We start from the raw sequence: 16,876 nt of genomic DNA, 5'->3' as shown, positions 1-16,876 counted from the left end.
AAACTTTCCTTTTCTTCTATTAATGGTCGGCCACCACCATCTCTTCCAAACAAGGAAAGTTTTAAACACAAAATTAAAACTTCCTAATTTGTTTCTGAAAATTTTTAAAATAAAAATTTCTCTTTAAAAATTCCCTTCATGGTTGGTTATAAAAGGAGACTTTTATAAATTAAAATCTCTCTATTAAAACATGTGGATGATTTCAATAAGGAAAGTTTTCTCCAAAATTAAAATCTTCCATTCAATCTACAAATAAGGAAAGATATCAAACATTTCTCTTAATCTTTTGTAGAAACTATAAAAGGAATGATTTAATTTTAAAACTCTCTTTTAAAATCATGATGATGGTTACAAATGAAAGTTTTATCAAAAATTAAAATCTTCCTTTTAACTACAAATAAGGAAAGATATCAAACCTTTCTCTTAATCCTTTATAGAAAACTATAAAAGGGAAGATTTAAATTTTAAACTCTCTTTTAAAACCATGGCTTCTACATAAGAAAAGATTTTAAAAATTAAAAATTAAAATCCCTTTTAATTCATTGTGGCCGGCCATCTAAGCTTGGGTTCAAGCTAGGGTCGGCCACCTCTTAAAACCAACTCACCTTGGTTTGGCCGACCCCAGCTTGGGCTCCAACCTAGGCTTGGCCGACCACCTTAATGTAAAATATCGAAAATGGGAATAACATTTAAGGGAATTTTTTGGAATTTTTAGAAATTTTTTGGAAATTTTTCGGAGCTCGTATGCACGAGTTTACGGGGATAAAAGTGGGTCCCGAAAAGGCCTCTATAGGCTACCCCATTTAAACGTGGAAAAGTTGATTTTTCTTTTCCTTTTATTTTAATTTTTTTTCCTTTTTCCTTTTCTTCCCCGCTGAATTTCCCCGTGCCCGTGCCCTAACCACACGAGGCGGTTTCTTCTCCCCCAACCTCATTGATTTCCTCCTCTTCCCAAATTCTTCTCCTTTTTCTCCCGAATTTCTTTCCCCTCTTATGATCTGAGTGCCGGCACCTCTCGCGCATGGAGATCCTGGTCGCTCTTCACCTCCTGCTCTCGTCGCCCTCGGTCGCCACAGCGACGCCCTCTCTGATCCCCTCACGGCGCCACCTTTTCTTTGCCCTAGCACTAAAGCCGCCGACGCCGATCACAGCCAATGCCAGCTGTCGCCGCTGTACCCTGCCGGCGCTGCTGCCTTCTCTCAACCCGAGCAGTGCTATCGTCTTTGTGCCCTAGCATCGGTTCACCAACCATCCAATGGCGAGTCCTTCTTCCATCGCGCTACTGCCTCCACACCTTCTTCCTCATTGTGGTCACACCTCCCGTGCCCTAGCATTATTTGTGATTTTACGATCTTCTAGATGACGGTAAGAGGTCACCCTAGCAGTGATCTGGGAGGTAAGCATTGTACCCTAATTGGTAAATTGGATAGTTGATTTCTGGGTAGTATTGTTGGGTGTTGATAAGTGAATCTTCTCTTCTTGTTTTCGAGCAGTGAAGTTTCAAGCAGGTATAGTGTGCTGTGGATTGTTCTTAGATCCGGCAGTAGCTGTGATTTTCAGTCACTGATTCCAGCCGCTTCTTATGCTAGAACAAAGTTGTGACTTGAGGTAAGCTAGAGATCAGTTTGCAGTTTATTGATGGTTTTGAATGGTATCATTAGCTGGTTATGATTGTCATGAGGAAATTGGAATTTAAAGGTAATGTGTTGAGTTAGGGAACATTTGATGTGGAGGACAACATCCTTTTACCCTGTTTCGGTCGCATTGTACGCGGACAATCCATAGCTCCAACCGTAAATTTTTCAACAGCTAGATCTCTGGCAAATTTAGGTAAGTTAGCTTGGACATCAGATTTACATAGCGTGGGTTCATGTCTACGTTGGATGGATTGGGTGGATCTAGTTTGGAATTTCTTAATTGAATTAGGATTTAGTTTAGCTAGTTGATGCATGATAGAATTAGCTAAACTAGACATTTTGATACAGGGTTATGATTTGAGACGAGCATCTCGACGTTGGATTTGACTGGATTGGACCGGATATGATCCTTTCTATTGGAGGCAGGTACTTTGAATTTATGTCATTCGATATGCATAATAATGTTTTTAACATATAGCAATGATTGTGTTCCTCATTTGCTTCGGTTGATCACTACCCTGTAACGACCCACCTTCTGGGTACTGACTGTAAGGTCGGTCGCTACAATAATGCAAAACTATACTGTGCGGAAAGCTGGGCTAATTAAAAATTTCACCTTACTAAGGACGGTTACAACTGATAGAAAGGTCTAAAGACCTTCTTTGCTGGTGTACACATGCTAAGGAGAGAAACTGGACATCCCAACTGAGTTAGGGACTAGAAACTAAACTTCCCAACTACCTACCGAACCTGCCGATCGATCCACAGATCGATCGGAGCTGCGGTCGTTCAATCGACGCGATAGAGGCTGGATCGATCGGCGATCGATCAGTGTGGTGGATCGGTCGGCGGCCGATCGGTATGTCTCGATCGGTCGGCGGACCGATCCGTGCACCAAACTCTCCGGAACACTATCGTCTTTGGATCGGTCGGCGGACGATCCGAGAGATCTGATACATCTTATCCGGATCGGTCGGTGGCCGATCGGTGTGCCCTGATCGGTCTGGAGACCGATCAGAGTTCTGATTTCAGCCCTGAACTCTGATTTCAGCACTTGGGCGTGCCAAAATCTCACATATGAGTTATACACTACATGAGGAACATTCTAATGACATAAAACTAGTATTCTAACATAATTACTAACAACTTAAACCAATCTTCCATGAGTTAAACATTCTAGTGTTTAAAAGTGCATAGAACACGAAAACTAAAACTAATGAACTGTAAAATGCTATAGTAGGTGCAAATCCCTAGAGGATCTTTTATTCCAGTTCCTGCCACACACATCTTGATCTGCATTGACCTCCAACCTCCGCTACTGGTCCACTTTTCCTTTACCTTTATCTGCAGTATAAGAAAAGTAGTATCTATAAGCTAAAAAGCTTAGTAAGAAACCATCTACCTCACAAAAACATGCATTCGATGCAATATGCTTTTAAAACATGGCATATATCATACAATACATAGCAATCAAAACTAGCCATGGCATACTATCAACTAAAGCATGTGAACATGAACTGAACATAGAGCTATCATACCCAAATCATAGAAAAACTAGGCTGAACATATAATGAGCTAAGCTGAAACTAACTGATACTGAATTCAAACTCAACTAACATAACTAATTTTGAGTTTTGAAAACTAATTGATAATAAGTGAAAATACATAATCATGCTATTTGGGCCCGGCAGCTGTACTTGCTATGCGCGCATCCCTAACTAGACCCGGGTTTGCAAGTCCCGAATTTAGTAGGGTTAACTAGGTTATCTAAACCTAGGGACGACTGTGGGAGTCCAACCCAATGAATATCTAATCCAGTACAGTGCCACTGAAAATAAAATACTGAAATAGCTAATACTTGCTTATTCTATTATTTCTAGGTTATCTGAACCTAGAGCTAGGTTATCTAAACCTAGAGGTGACTGTGGGAGCCCACCCATTGGATATCTGATCCATATAAGCTGTAATAAACTGAGAATACTGAATAGATACTTCTAATGTATCTAACTGAGCTGTTAAAGATGCATATGGTGCATTTTTACTAAACTAGCTATTTTATCGAACACTTAGTGTGCCCTAACTCTCCTCTCTATTAGGGAGACCGCCTCTAGGCACCCGACAACATCAACCTCCTATCTGAAGAGGGAAGACATGCCCGGCCCATCTGGAGGTACTCAACTAAATCCCTAATCTGCGAAGAGAGTTAAATACACCCTAGATATCGATAAAAAAAACCTGCATACATCCTAACTAAAGCATAAAAACTCAATCGAAAGCTATTATACTGCAGGTGAGGGGTTTCTTACCTCGTACGCTAATTTTCTTACAATTCCTTTCGCTAGAAATTCCGGTGGAGACGACTTCTCGACGATTCGCTCACGTCTTCACGTTCCTCTCGCGGAGAAGAACCTTTTTCGTGTTGGAGTCATCACCGGAAGATGTTCCCTTGGCCCTTGGGGCTTGGTGTGCCGTGCGTGAGGAAGGGGAGAAGAAGGGAGAGGCGGCGGCGTGAGAGCTAGGGTGAGGAGAAGTCACGGTGGAAAATAAAACCAAAATAACTCTTCACCCTATTAATCCTCCTATTTATATTAAGTGATTAATTCGGCCAAACCAATTATAAATATAATTGATTCCCTTTCCTTTCAGCACGGCCCTGCTGGGTTCAACCGGTTACTAACATTATCCCTAAACCATGGGGTTCTAATTATTTTTGCTACTTCCGCTACTCGGAAAATTCGGAAAAATATCTAAAAATTCCAGAAAATCATAGAATATTTCTAAAAATAATTTGAGAATTTTCAGGCAACTCCCATACCTTATAAAAGTTTGTCCTCGAACTTAGAATAATTAGGTACTTCCATCTCCCAAGTTGCCTCTTCTGCAAATGACTTTGACTAATGGTACTTCCTTGTTCAAAATTTTAACCGCTCGGTCTATTATCCGAATAGGCCGACTATCATAGCCGAGGTCTTCGGATCTGCACTGGGGCTCAATCACCGGTGGCATCGGTATGCTTCTTGACATGGAGACATGAAATACGTTGTGGACCGACATTTCGGGGTAGCTCTAGCTCATATGCTACCTTGCCCACTCTTCTGCTGATAAGGTATGGTCCCACATATCTGGGACTTAGCTTGCCCTTCTTCCCAAAATGCATTACTCCCTTCATGGGAGCTACTCTGAGGAACACTGAATCCCCAACTGAAAACTCTAAGGGTCTGCGCCGTGTATCAGCATAGCTCTTCTGGCGGCTCTGAGCTATCTCTATCCTCTGGCGGATCTGCTATATAGCTGCTGTGGTATCTGCTACTAAATTTGTCTGAAGCTCTAGTTCTTTCTGTTCACCACTCTCATACCAGCAGATTGGAGATCTACACCTCCGCCCATAGAGAGCCTCATAAGGTGCCATGCCAATAGTGGACTGATAGCTGTTGTTGTATGCAAATTCTGCTAAGCTCAGATATTTGCACCAACTTCCCTTGAAGTCTAGGGCACACGCTAGGAGCATATCTTCGAGTACCTGGTTTACTCGCTCCATCTGACCATCTGTCTGAGGATGGAATGCTGTGCTGAACTTTAACTTCGTGCCCAATGCTGACTGTACACACTCCCAGAAGTGTGATGTAAATCTGCTGAAATAATGGTACGTGGGACTCCATGAAGTCTGACGATCTCCGGAGATACAACCGAGCTAGCTTCTCCATGGAGTAGGATATCTTGATAGCTAAAAAGTGGGCTGATTTAGTCAACATCGACTATTACCCGGATGGCGTCAAAACCATTCGTGGTTTCCACTATGAAATCCATAGAGATATCCTCCACTTCCATTCTGGAATCAGATAGGGAACTCCTCCCGGTCACCGATGTTCTTCCTTGACCCTCGACAGGTGAGGCGGATGCTAACATATCTGGCGATGTCTCGCTTCATCCCAAAATGTTTCTTGGTCTTGATACATTTTGGTGGAACTCGGATGCATCGCATAGGGAGTCTTGTGAGCCTCATCTAAAATCAGTCTCCCTGATCTGGAACACAGAGTCTGTCACCAAAATACAACACCCGCTATCGGACACTCGAATTCTCTACTTTCGATTCCGCTAGCCCTTGCTTGATTTTCTCAATTTCAGGGTCCTGAGCTGACTGAATATCACCAAGCAAGGTAGACTCTAAGGTCATAGTAGAGAGCTGTCCAACGATGAGTTCGAGACCGAAATCTACAATCTCCTTCTGTAGGGGTGGTGATATGGCTGTAAGAGATAATAAGGTAGCACTGGACTTTCTGCTGAGTGCGTCTGCTACTTTATTGGCTTTTCCGGGATGGTAGAGGATATCAATATCATTGTCTTTGACCAGTTCTAGCCATCTGCGCTGTCGCATATTCAGATCCTTCTGAGTGAAGAAGTACTTCAGACTCTGATGGTCTATATATACTCTGCACTGAGCTCCATATAAGTAATGTCTCCAAATTTTGAGAGCGAACACTACTGCTGCAAGCTCAAGGTCATGAGTAGGGTAATTCCTCTCATAATCCTTGAGTTGTCTGGAGGCATAGGCGATCACCTTGCCATTTTGCATCAGTACTGCTCCTAGTCCCAACTTAGAGGCATCACTATAGATGTCAAAGCTGCTGGTGTCGTCTGGTAGAGCCAAAATGGGAGCACTGGTCAATCTCCTTTTTAGCTCGCTGAAGCTGTTCTCACAGTCCTCTATCCACTGAAATTTCCTGTTCTTTCTGGTAAGAGCTGTCAACTCTGGAGAAGTCCTCTACAAACTTTCTTAATATCCTGCTAATCCCGAAAATCTCGCTGGCGTTCTTAGGTCTCTTCCAGTTACTTACGGCTTCTATCTTGCTGGGATCTACCATAATACCATCCTTTGAGATGATGTGGCCCAGGAAGGACACCTGATCAAGCCAGAATTCACATTTCGTGAACTTGGCATATAGCTGATTCTGCTGAAGTGTCTGTAGTACTGTCTTCAGGTGCTCTGCATGTTCTTCCTGAGTTCCTGAGTAGATAAGGATGTCATCGATGAACACGATAACAAACTTATCTAAGTACTCTCTAATACTGCTCATGAGGTCCATGAATGTAGCTGGACGTCAAAAGGCATGACTACGAACTCGTAATGTCCGTATCCGGTCCTGAATCTGTCTTTGGTATATCACCCTCCTTGACTCGACTTGGTGATATCCCGATCCGAGGTCAATCTTAGAGAACACCGCTGCTCCTTCACCGGGTCGAGCAGTCATCTATTCGGGAAGAGGATACCGTTCTTGATCATGACTGATTCGTGCTCAGTAGTCTATGCATAGCCGCATGCTTCCATCCTTCTTCACGAACAAGACAGGCGCTCCCATGGTGAGTGACTAGGCGTATGAAACCCTTGTCAAGCGGCTCCTGTAGTTGCTCATGAAGTTCCTTCATTCTGCTGGAGCCATGCGGTAAGGCGCCTTGGAAATAGGATTGGTGCTGGGGAAAAGCTCTATCTCAAATTCAATCTCACTGTCTGGAAGACTGCTTGGTAGTCACATACAACTCGGACCTCTGCTGGTTGTCCTGTCCGGTATTGACTACATGTGCTAGGTACCCGTACATCCGAATCCATCAACTTGCCTTCATTCGAGAGAAATTTTCCGCTTTTCTCTTGGGTTCTCGAGGTATTCACCGGGATGGAATACGACTTTCTATTCTGCACTCTATGGAAGCACCGTGTCGATCGGAAGTCCATTCCAAGGATGACGTCATAGTCGTCATTTCTAGCGGATCGGATCAAAAGAGTTCCCCGCTATAATGACCGGCGCTCGAGCCGGTGCATGGATGCCATGACCTCTCCTGAAGGTAGTGACCGAGTACCTCTGGGGGTATTTCTAATTTTTCGGAGAACATCCCGGCTATATATGAATGGGTTGTCCCAGTATCAAATAGAACAGTACTAATCTGACCTGTGACAACTGTCGAGGCATTGGCTATGTCCTCTCGGTGAGTGAGTAAATCCTCGATTCACCATAGGAGGGGCTTCTAATCTGGGCGATGGTGGACCTTCTAGGCATCGATATAACCGAGGTGGCATCATCTTGTCTGCTGTGGTGAGGAAGACCGGTCTTGTTCAAGGCCATGTGCCCTTTTGTCCACATTCAAAGCATCCTCGTGTGCCCTTGCGACAAACCCCTGGGTGGAATTTCCACAAGTGGCACACTTTGGATAACTGGGTCGCTTGCTAGATGGTCCTCCTTTTGGGTCACTTCGATCTGCGCTTGCTGTTGGAGTTTCCTTTCCAGTTAGAGCTATGGCCTTGCTTTTTTTGAGCGTGAGAGTTTCCTTGGCCTTTGGACTCGGAGGAGACTTGCTTTTGCTGCTTTATGCTGTGGTCAAGGCACCGCTCACTAGCTCCTCCGTGGTTTGTGGCCTATGTATGCCACCAGCCACATTGCTTTCTCTGGCCTCGGCATCTTGAGCATCAACCGGATTCGTTCCTTCTCTGTGCTGACTAGCTCGGCACGAGCCAACCTGTTGAATTTCTTCACGCTTCCTCAACCGAAAGGTTGCCCTGCGAAACTCGGTGAACTCGTCGTAGTGGCTGTAACCCGTATGTGGAAGAACTCCTCGAAGAATTCCTTCTCAAGTCACCCATGACATCCGGTTTCTTGGGCGCCGTTCGATTCTTTCCACCACATGCGCGTCTCCGGTCGGCGAAGGAGGCACACTTCACTTTCTCGTGTTCCGGCCCAGAAGCTCCATCGTGCTCTCTAGTGTTTTGAACCAGGCTTGTGCATCCCATGGTTCACTAGTGCTGAGAAGTTCTCTGGCTTGACCCGCTGCCACTGGATCGGATAGGCTTCCTTTCTTGGCTCAGTTGCTGGGATCTATAACTACCGGAGTAGTCAAATTCGGTTCCGGGGTGACTGTGGGGGTACTCTGCTGATTAGCCTTTAAGGTGGCTATTTCCTGTTGCTGTTTAGCTAGCTGCTGCTGTAACTGAGCCACTAATGCTGTAAGGTCTGGAGGAGGCACTGAACTGCCTGCCTCTTGCTGGGGCTCAGTAGCTAATGCCCTTCTAGCTGGGTGTCCTCGTGCCATTTCTAAAGACATAGAGAACATAACATACTAATGTAACCATAGTTATCTAACTACTGATATCATGTTTAAAACTATCACATACTAACAAGCAGTAGGCATATAAACATGAACTGTAATAACAAGACAAGGAGCATAAATAAAGTAGAGGTATTCTTACTTGGAAGCTGCAGGTACAATGCTGATGTGTGTGTAGGAAGTATGGAATACTGCTCTGATACCACTCTGTAACGACCCGCCTTCTACTACTAGGCTGTAAGGTTGAATCGCTATAGTTATGCTGTGCTATACTGTGCGGAAAGCTGGGCTAATTAAAAATTTTACCTTACTAAGGACGGTTACAACTGATAGAAAGGTCTAAAGACCTTCTTTGCTGGTGTACACATGCTAAGGAGAGAAACTGGACATCCCAACTGAGCTAGGGACTAGAAACTAAACTTCCCAACTACCTACCGAACCTGCCGATCGATCCACAGATCTATCGGAGCTGCGGTCGTTCAGTTCCCAACTGGATCGGTCGGTAGACCGATCCAGGTATGTCTAGATCGGTCGGCAGACAGATCCAGGCACCCGAAACTCTCCTGGAACACTACTGTATCGTGCTGGATCGGTCGGCGGACCGGTCGGTGACCGATCCAAAGGACATCGCCAGCCCCGATCGGTGCGGACCGATCGAGTTGATTCACGAACTCGATTTCACGCGGGCGTGCCAAAATCTCACATATGAGTTATACACTACATGAGGAACATTCTAATGACATAAAACTAGTATTCTAACATAATTACTAACAACTTAAACCAATCTTCCATGAGTTAAACATTCTAGCGTTTAAAAGTGCATAAAACACGAAAACTAAAACTAATGAACTGTAAAATGCTATAGTAGGTGCAAATCCCTAGAGGATCTTTTATTCCAGTTCCTGCCACACACATCTTGATCTGCATTGACCTCCAACCTCCGCTACTGGTCCACTTTTCCTTTACCTTTATCTGCAGTATAAGAAAAGTAGTATCTATAAGCTAAAAAGCTTAGTAAGAAACCATCTACCTCACAAAAACATGCATTCGATGCAATATGCTTTTAAAACATGCCGTTTGAAATATGTACTGATTGAACTAAAATATGGCATATATCATGCAATACATAGCAATCAAAACTAGTCATGGCATACTATCAACTAAAGCATGTGAACATGAACTGAACATAGAGCTATCATACCCAAATCATAGAAAAACTGGGCTGAACATATAATGAGCTAAGCTGAAACTAACTAATACTGAATTCAAACTCAACTAACATAACTAATTTTGAGTTTTGAAAACTAATTCATAATAAGTGAAAATACATAATCATGCTGTTTGGGCCTGGCAACGCGCATCCCTAACTAGACCCGGGTCCCGAATTTAGTAGGGTTAACTAGGTTATCTAAACCTAGGGACGACTGTGGGATTCCAACCCAATGGATATCTAATCCAGTACAGTGCCACTGAAAATAAAATACTGAAATAGCTAATACTTGCTTATTCTATTGTTTCTAGGTTATCTGAACCTAGAGCTAGGTTATCTAAACCTAGAGGCGACTGTGGGAGCCCACCCATTGGATATCTGATCCATATAAGCTGTAATAAACTGAGAATACTGAATAGATACTTCTAATGTATCTAACTGAGCTGTTAAAGATGCATATGGTGTATTTTTACTAAACTAGCTATTTTATCGAACACTTAGTGTGCCCTAACTCTCCTCTCTATTAGGGAGACCGCCTCTAGGCACCCGACAACATCAACCTCCTATATGAAGAGGGAAGACATGCCCGACCCATCTAGAGGTGCTCAACTAAATCCCTAATCTGCGAAGAGAGTTAAATACACCCTAGATATCGATAAAAAAACCTGCATACATCCTAACTAAAGCATAAAAACTCAATCGAAAGCTATTATACTGCAGGTGAGGGGTTTCTTACCTCGTACGCTAATTTTCTTACAATTCCTTTCGCTAGAAATTCTGGTGGAGATGACTTCTCGACGATTCGCTCACGTCTTCGCGTTCCTCTCGCGGAGAAGAACCTTTTTCGTGTTGGAGTCGTCGCCGGAAGATGTTCCCTTGGCCCTTGGGGCTTGGTGTGCCGTGCGTGAGGAAGGGGAGAAGAAGGGAGAGGCGGCGGCGTGAGAGCTAGGGTGAGGAGAAGTCACGGTGGAAAATAAAACCAAAATAACTCTTCACCCTATTAATCCTCCTATTTATATTAAGTGATTAATTCGGCCAAACCAATTATAAATATAATTGATTCCCTTTCCTTTCAGCACGGCCCTGCTGGGTTCAACCGGTTACTAACATTATCCCTAAACCATGGGTCTCGGGTTCGATTCCCGCCTAAGCTATTTTGCGGTTCTAATTATTTTTGCTGCTTCCGCTACTCGGAAAATTCCGGAAAAATATCTAAAAATTCCAGAAAAATCATAGAATATTTCTAAAAATAATTTGAGAATTTTCGGGCGTTACATACCCGATCTATTACATGCTTGTTTGTTTATTTTTATGCACATCATGTTAGTACTTATCTGATTATACATGCTTATAGGGGTAGTGACACAATCATGTTATATATTATGTTCAGGACCTAGGGTTTTGATACCTTATCTGATCTGTGTACCTTTGATTTGATTCATTATCCTATGGTACATATTTTATATCTATATATGGATATTGCTATGATGTTCAGGATATTGCCATGTTTAGTGTCATGCATCATCTCGCATGATTGCATGTTGTGTGATAGTCTGCTCCATTATTGTCGAGCACATTGCCAGTTACATGTATCTGTTCACACCACCACTAATGGGTTAGTGGTATATCAGACAGATGTGTGGCAGTTCTGCTGTTTGGCTCCATTGGTCTGGTGACTCAGCGTGGTAGCCGGCAGACGGTTCTGCTCTGTTTAGCTTCGCTGGTCTGTTTGGCTCCGTTGGTCCGCTCATGTGTAGTGTGACGCAACGTGGTAGCCGGCAGAGATTCCTCCCCGTCATCGTGTATCGAGAGATGAGAGCATTGAGCTCCCCCATTTATGATTTGGGGTAGGAGGATAGGTGTACTCTAACAGCATCCCGTCTACTCGGTCACTTATCAGAAGCAGTGACGTCAGAGTGCACGGTTGTCACAGCCCTACCCACTCGGTCTCACCATTGTGTGTGAGATGACTGACTGGCATCAGGGGTGACCATGACATTTGCATTATATGCATGATTCCTTTATTGCTTGTGTTTGCTGCATTTACTTGCTGCATTTATATGGATGCATATGATTGACATGTATACAGGATTTATGACACTCTCGGTCTGATGACCTTGTATACTTATACCTTGGTCCTGGTTAGTACAATTTTATCCTGCTTATTTCAGTTGCATTTACCCTTCTTGTATCAGGAGACTGTACGCATGATTAGTGCTGGTTGTTATTTTCTTTATTATGCATATCAGTTGTTACCTGCTGAGTTGTTGAACTCACCCCCGTGGACACTATCTTTTTCAGGTACCAGGTTGTTTATGGAGTCGCTTGGAGTATCATACCTGTCGGTCCCCACGTCACATTAGAAGACTAGTCTCCGTATTTTTTATTTATTTTTATCTTGGTATATGATATGTGTGTATTTGGCTTTGTGTTCTGATTTTGTTTCCGGAGTGTTGTGTTGTTGTGTGGTGTAAGCCTAGCCGGCTAGCAGTCTTGTATTTTAGTTTGTATGTGTGTCTGTTGTATTTTCACTGTGTTTTGGTTCCGATACAGCCAAGTGGGCTGTTAGATTTACATATAACTGCGTGGTGTTGTTTTATTGTATTAGCAGAGTAGGCTGCATATAAACTACGTGGTTGTGTGTTTATTCCAGCCGTGTGTGGCTGAGGTATATTGTGCATGTAGAAATGATTCAGATTGTCAGCCGTACAGGGGAGGTGCTGTCGAAATTTCTTCAGACAGGGACTCCCCTGGGCGTGACAATTTAGTGGTATCAGAGCGAGGTTACGATACTTGCTATGTGTTATGGATTTTTGAGATTTATCTGATACTAATTTATTTTGTATTGGAGCACGGTTTACGAGTCTTATATCCCGTGTTTCAGAGTTCGTGTTTTAGTTTTCTCGATGTCACTTTTCGGGTTTTGGGACCTGGCAGCGGCAGGACATCTCCAAGCTATAAGAGGTATGTTGATATATTGTTATCCTACCTTTTTATTAGTATATACACCGTTGACTATTATAGTTTATGACATGTACTAGCATTTTTTTTTATTTAGTACCTGTCCGGTTGTTGTAGCACCTATTACATGTGATGGGTTAGCCACTGATGATGATCGACCCTATTAGAGATCAAGGATTACAGTTTATGGTGATTTTTTTTATATCATACACCAGTAGTTTTAGCTTCTGTTACTACTAGTTGGTTAGCAGATTAAGTCACATACCAGTCTTTGCTATTATTAGCTGGGTAGTGGAGTGTATCTATATCTTCATGTTGACCTAGCCAGTAGTATACCATTTTATCTTAGTTAATTTCATCAGTAAATATATATTTACTCTTGTTAGATCGGTCAGTAGAAAACTGATTTATGTTTGTCGACTTGGGTAGTCGTAGATCGATATACCTTTGTGATTGTGGAGGATTAACGTACATTTGTTAGATTTAGATAGTCGATCATCGATTCATTGTTTTGGTTGGTCCGATCAGCAGGGGATCGACTTACTCTATTTTATAAAAATACTGATCTTTGGGTTATTCGTGCTTAGTTGGATATCTTGAGCACATTGAGTACATGACTTGTACTGACGTGGGGAAAGACTGAATTAGCCGTATACCGTTGTTGGTTTGGTCAATCTATAGAGGATCGATGTATCCTATTTCATGGGTACGTTAATTTTAAACTGTATGTACCTAGTTGGATAACATAGAAGGTAGCATAGGAAATATCAGGTTGATTGGATTAAATATGCTGATTCTGCATATTTATGTGGTGTGTACATATGATTATTATGTGTTGTAGGATATGATGGACGATCTAATTGCATGTAGTGGGTGTATATTTTTTCAGTTATGATTGTTGTGAGTTTCTAGTAGATTATACCCGAGTGATCTAATTGGTTTATTGGAGGTATTTTGTTGATTAAATCTATGTTGTGAAATGTACACATGTGTTTGAGTGTTTTATTGGAGGTATCTTATCGATTTAATCTGAGTTGTAATATGTGTAGGTGTGTTCGGTGTAATATTCGAGGTATCTTGTTCATTATATTTGTTCTGTGTGTACACTCGTGTCGATTATGATTTGTTGGAAGTATTACGTTGATTATACTCTTGGCATAGATATATATATATCATGTGAGTGTTGTTTGAGGTGTATTGTCGATTATACCTATATTGATATATGCACACGGGTTCAGTATGCATTATTGGAGGTATCACGATAATTTATACCTATGTTGTGAGTATGTTTGGTGTGTACTAATTGGAGGATTATGTCGATCATACATATATTGTGTGTGCACGTGTGTCGGGTGTATGGTTGGTAGCATCATGATGATTCTACCTATGTTGAATGTAGAATGTTGAGTGTCTACATTATGTTATTGGTTGTATTACCCTGTCAACTAATTCTCCTATTAGTGGGTGACCGACCCACTAGGATGATGATAGATTTGACTATAGATTTGATTTGCTTACTAGGTTGTTATACTCTAGGCTACCCACAGTGATCTATGGTAGAGAGATCTCGTGCAATCTCTAGCTGGATAGTTAGGTGCCTTGGGCACTTATGTATTGTTTGAGTGGAGTGTTGCTCCCACACATGTTATGGATCGTTTGTGGTGGAGCGTTGCTCCCACATATTGTGGATTGCTTGTAGCGAAGAATTGCTCCCATATTTATTGCAGATACATATTACGGATTATATGTAGTGGAGCGTTACTCCCACATATTGAGGATTTCTTGTGGTGGAGCGTTGCTCCCACATATGTGGTATTTCGTGTGATGGAGCATTGCTCTCACACTGGAGGATCTATTCTTTGGTGATTTATATCGTAGGTGATCAGATTCCTGACTTGTTGTCGGGGATCTTATGGTTAGGAATGTCTGTGATACGGACATTATGTGTCTTGGTTTTACCATTAGGGCTTGCGGAGCCTTAGATGTTTTCAGGAGCTCGATGAATTTGGTATTCCTAAGATGTTTGGATCGGTTTCCATTGTCTTTGTTGACGATGTTGTGATTTATTACGGATCCGAGATGAGTCTCGTACACCATCTTTGCATATTTCTAGAGATGTTTCAACGGAAACGTCTATATGTGAAGATCAGTAGTGCGTATTTTGGTTGTCTTCTGTGAGATGTTTGAGACACACGGTCACCAGTAGGAGTATATTGTGGTTCCACAGGAGATAGAGGTTGTTACCGTTGGGAGTAGACAGAGTCTATAGAGGAGGCTCGCAACTTCCTTTGTTTGGCTCGATATTTCCGGAGATACGTTGAGGGTTTCTCTCGGATTGCTATGCCACTTACACGCCTGATCAGAAAAGGCGTGAAGTTCACTTGGACAGAAGACTGCGAGACCAGCTTCCAGGAGCTGAACCAGAGACTAGTGTCCGCTCCGATTTTGGTTTTTACCTTCTAGAGAGGACGGATTCGTGCTCTATACCGACACATCTCTACAGGGTTTGGGCGCTGTTCTAATGCAGCACGGCAGGATAGTCTCCTATGCTTCTCGACAGTTGAAGGAGCATGAGAATAACTATCCAGTTCATGACCTGGAGCTAGCCGTCATCATCTATGCTTAGAAGATTTGGCGACATCATTTATACGACATTACATTTGAGATTCTTACTGATCATAAGAGTCTCAAATATATTTTTTACATAGAAGGAGTTTAATCTTCGACAGAGGAGACGGATGGAATTCCTGAAGGATTATGACTGTACCATTAGCTACCACTCGGGGAAAGCTATTGTGGTTGCCGATGCACTCAGCAGGAAGTCCCGAGAGACTTTAGCTTGCCACCAAGTAGTAGTCACAAACTTGGTTTAGGGTTTTGGTGAGTTAGGCCTGCAGGAACAGGGACAGACAGAGCAAGGTATTCTGGTTACCATTGTTGCTCAATTGTCGATCAGGACGAGGATCCAAGAGGCCCAGGCTGGTGATCAGCATTTGCAGTTCATTAGCAGCCAGATAGCTTCCGGACAGCAGACCGAGTTCACACGAGATGAGGAGGGTATTATATACTTCCGAGGCAGATTATGCGTACCTCAGTCTCATCCGGTCTTACAGGAGCTACTACAGGAGGCTCATCGCTCTCGATTTGCGATCCATCTAGGCAGGACCCGCATGTATCGGGATTTGAGGCGTTCCTATTGGTGGAACGACGTGAAGAAAGACATCATGGAATTTGTAGTGAGATGTCTTGTCTGTCAGCAAGTGAAGGCTGTGTTGGGTTTTTTGGGCCGCAAAAACCGCTTTTTGCGTTGCGGAAACCCCGAAACCCCCGCCACCAGATCCGTGCGAAGAATAAAAGTAGTACAACTTTGAGTATGAGTTTTCTAAGCCTACATCTACTTTAGATCTACAAGATGAAGAGGTTACCCTTGATGCGAAGCCCTTCACGTAATCTCGCTCGTCCAAGGTTCGCCGGATCTCGAAAGTATCAAAGTAGATACTTCTCTATGTGTATCCACACGAACAAATGATGGAGAAACCTAACAAAAGGTGTGCTAGCACCCTTTGAAAGATTCGGCCAAAGAGGAGGAGAGGGAGAGAAGAAAGAGCTCGAGGAAGAAGAAGATGGAGTTACAAAACAAAATTGAAACTCCACAAGCACTAAAAGTGGTCGGCCACTTTTCATGAGGGGTTATATACTCCATAGAATTTCAAAAGTCAAAAACTCTTGATCTCCCTCATGAGGTGGCACACACATGTGCTAGCCTTGATGATGTGGCACATCACCATTAGCCACTTAATGCCAACTCACCAATGAGGTGGCAAATGGTCAAGTCAAACTTGACCCTTCATCTTCCTCTCAAGTCAAGTCAAACTTGACCACTTTTCTTCCTTGGTTGATCTAATCTAACCATTGGTTCAAATCAATTTTAATTTAATGAATCCCTATTCATTGAATTAAATTGATTCAATGAATC

Source organism: Zingiber officinale, chromosome 1A, assembly GCF_018446385.1.
Source record: "Zingiber officinale cultivar Zhangliang chromosome 1A, Zo_v1.1, whole genome shotgun sequence".
Classification (NCBI taxonomy): Eukaryota; Viridiplantae; Streptophyta; class Magnoliopsida; order Zingiberales; family Zingiberaceae; genus Zingiber; species Zingiber officinale.
This window is presented reverse-complemented; position numbering follows the sequence as displayed.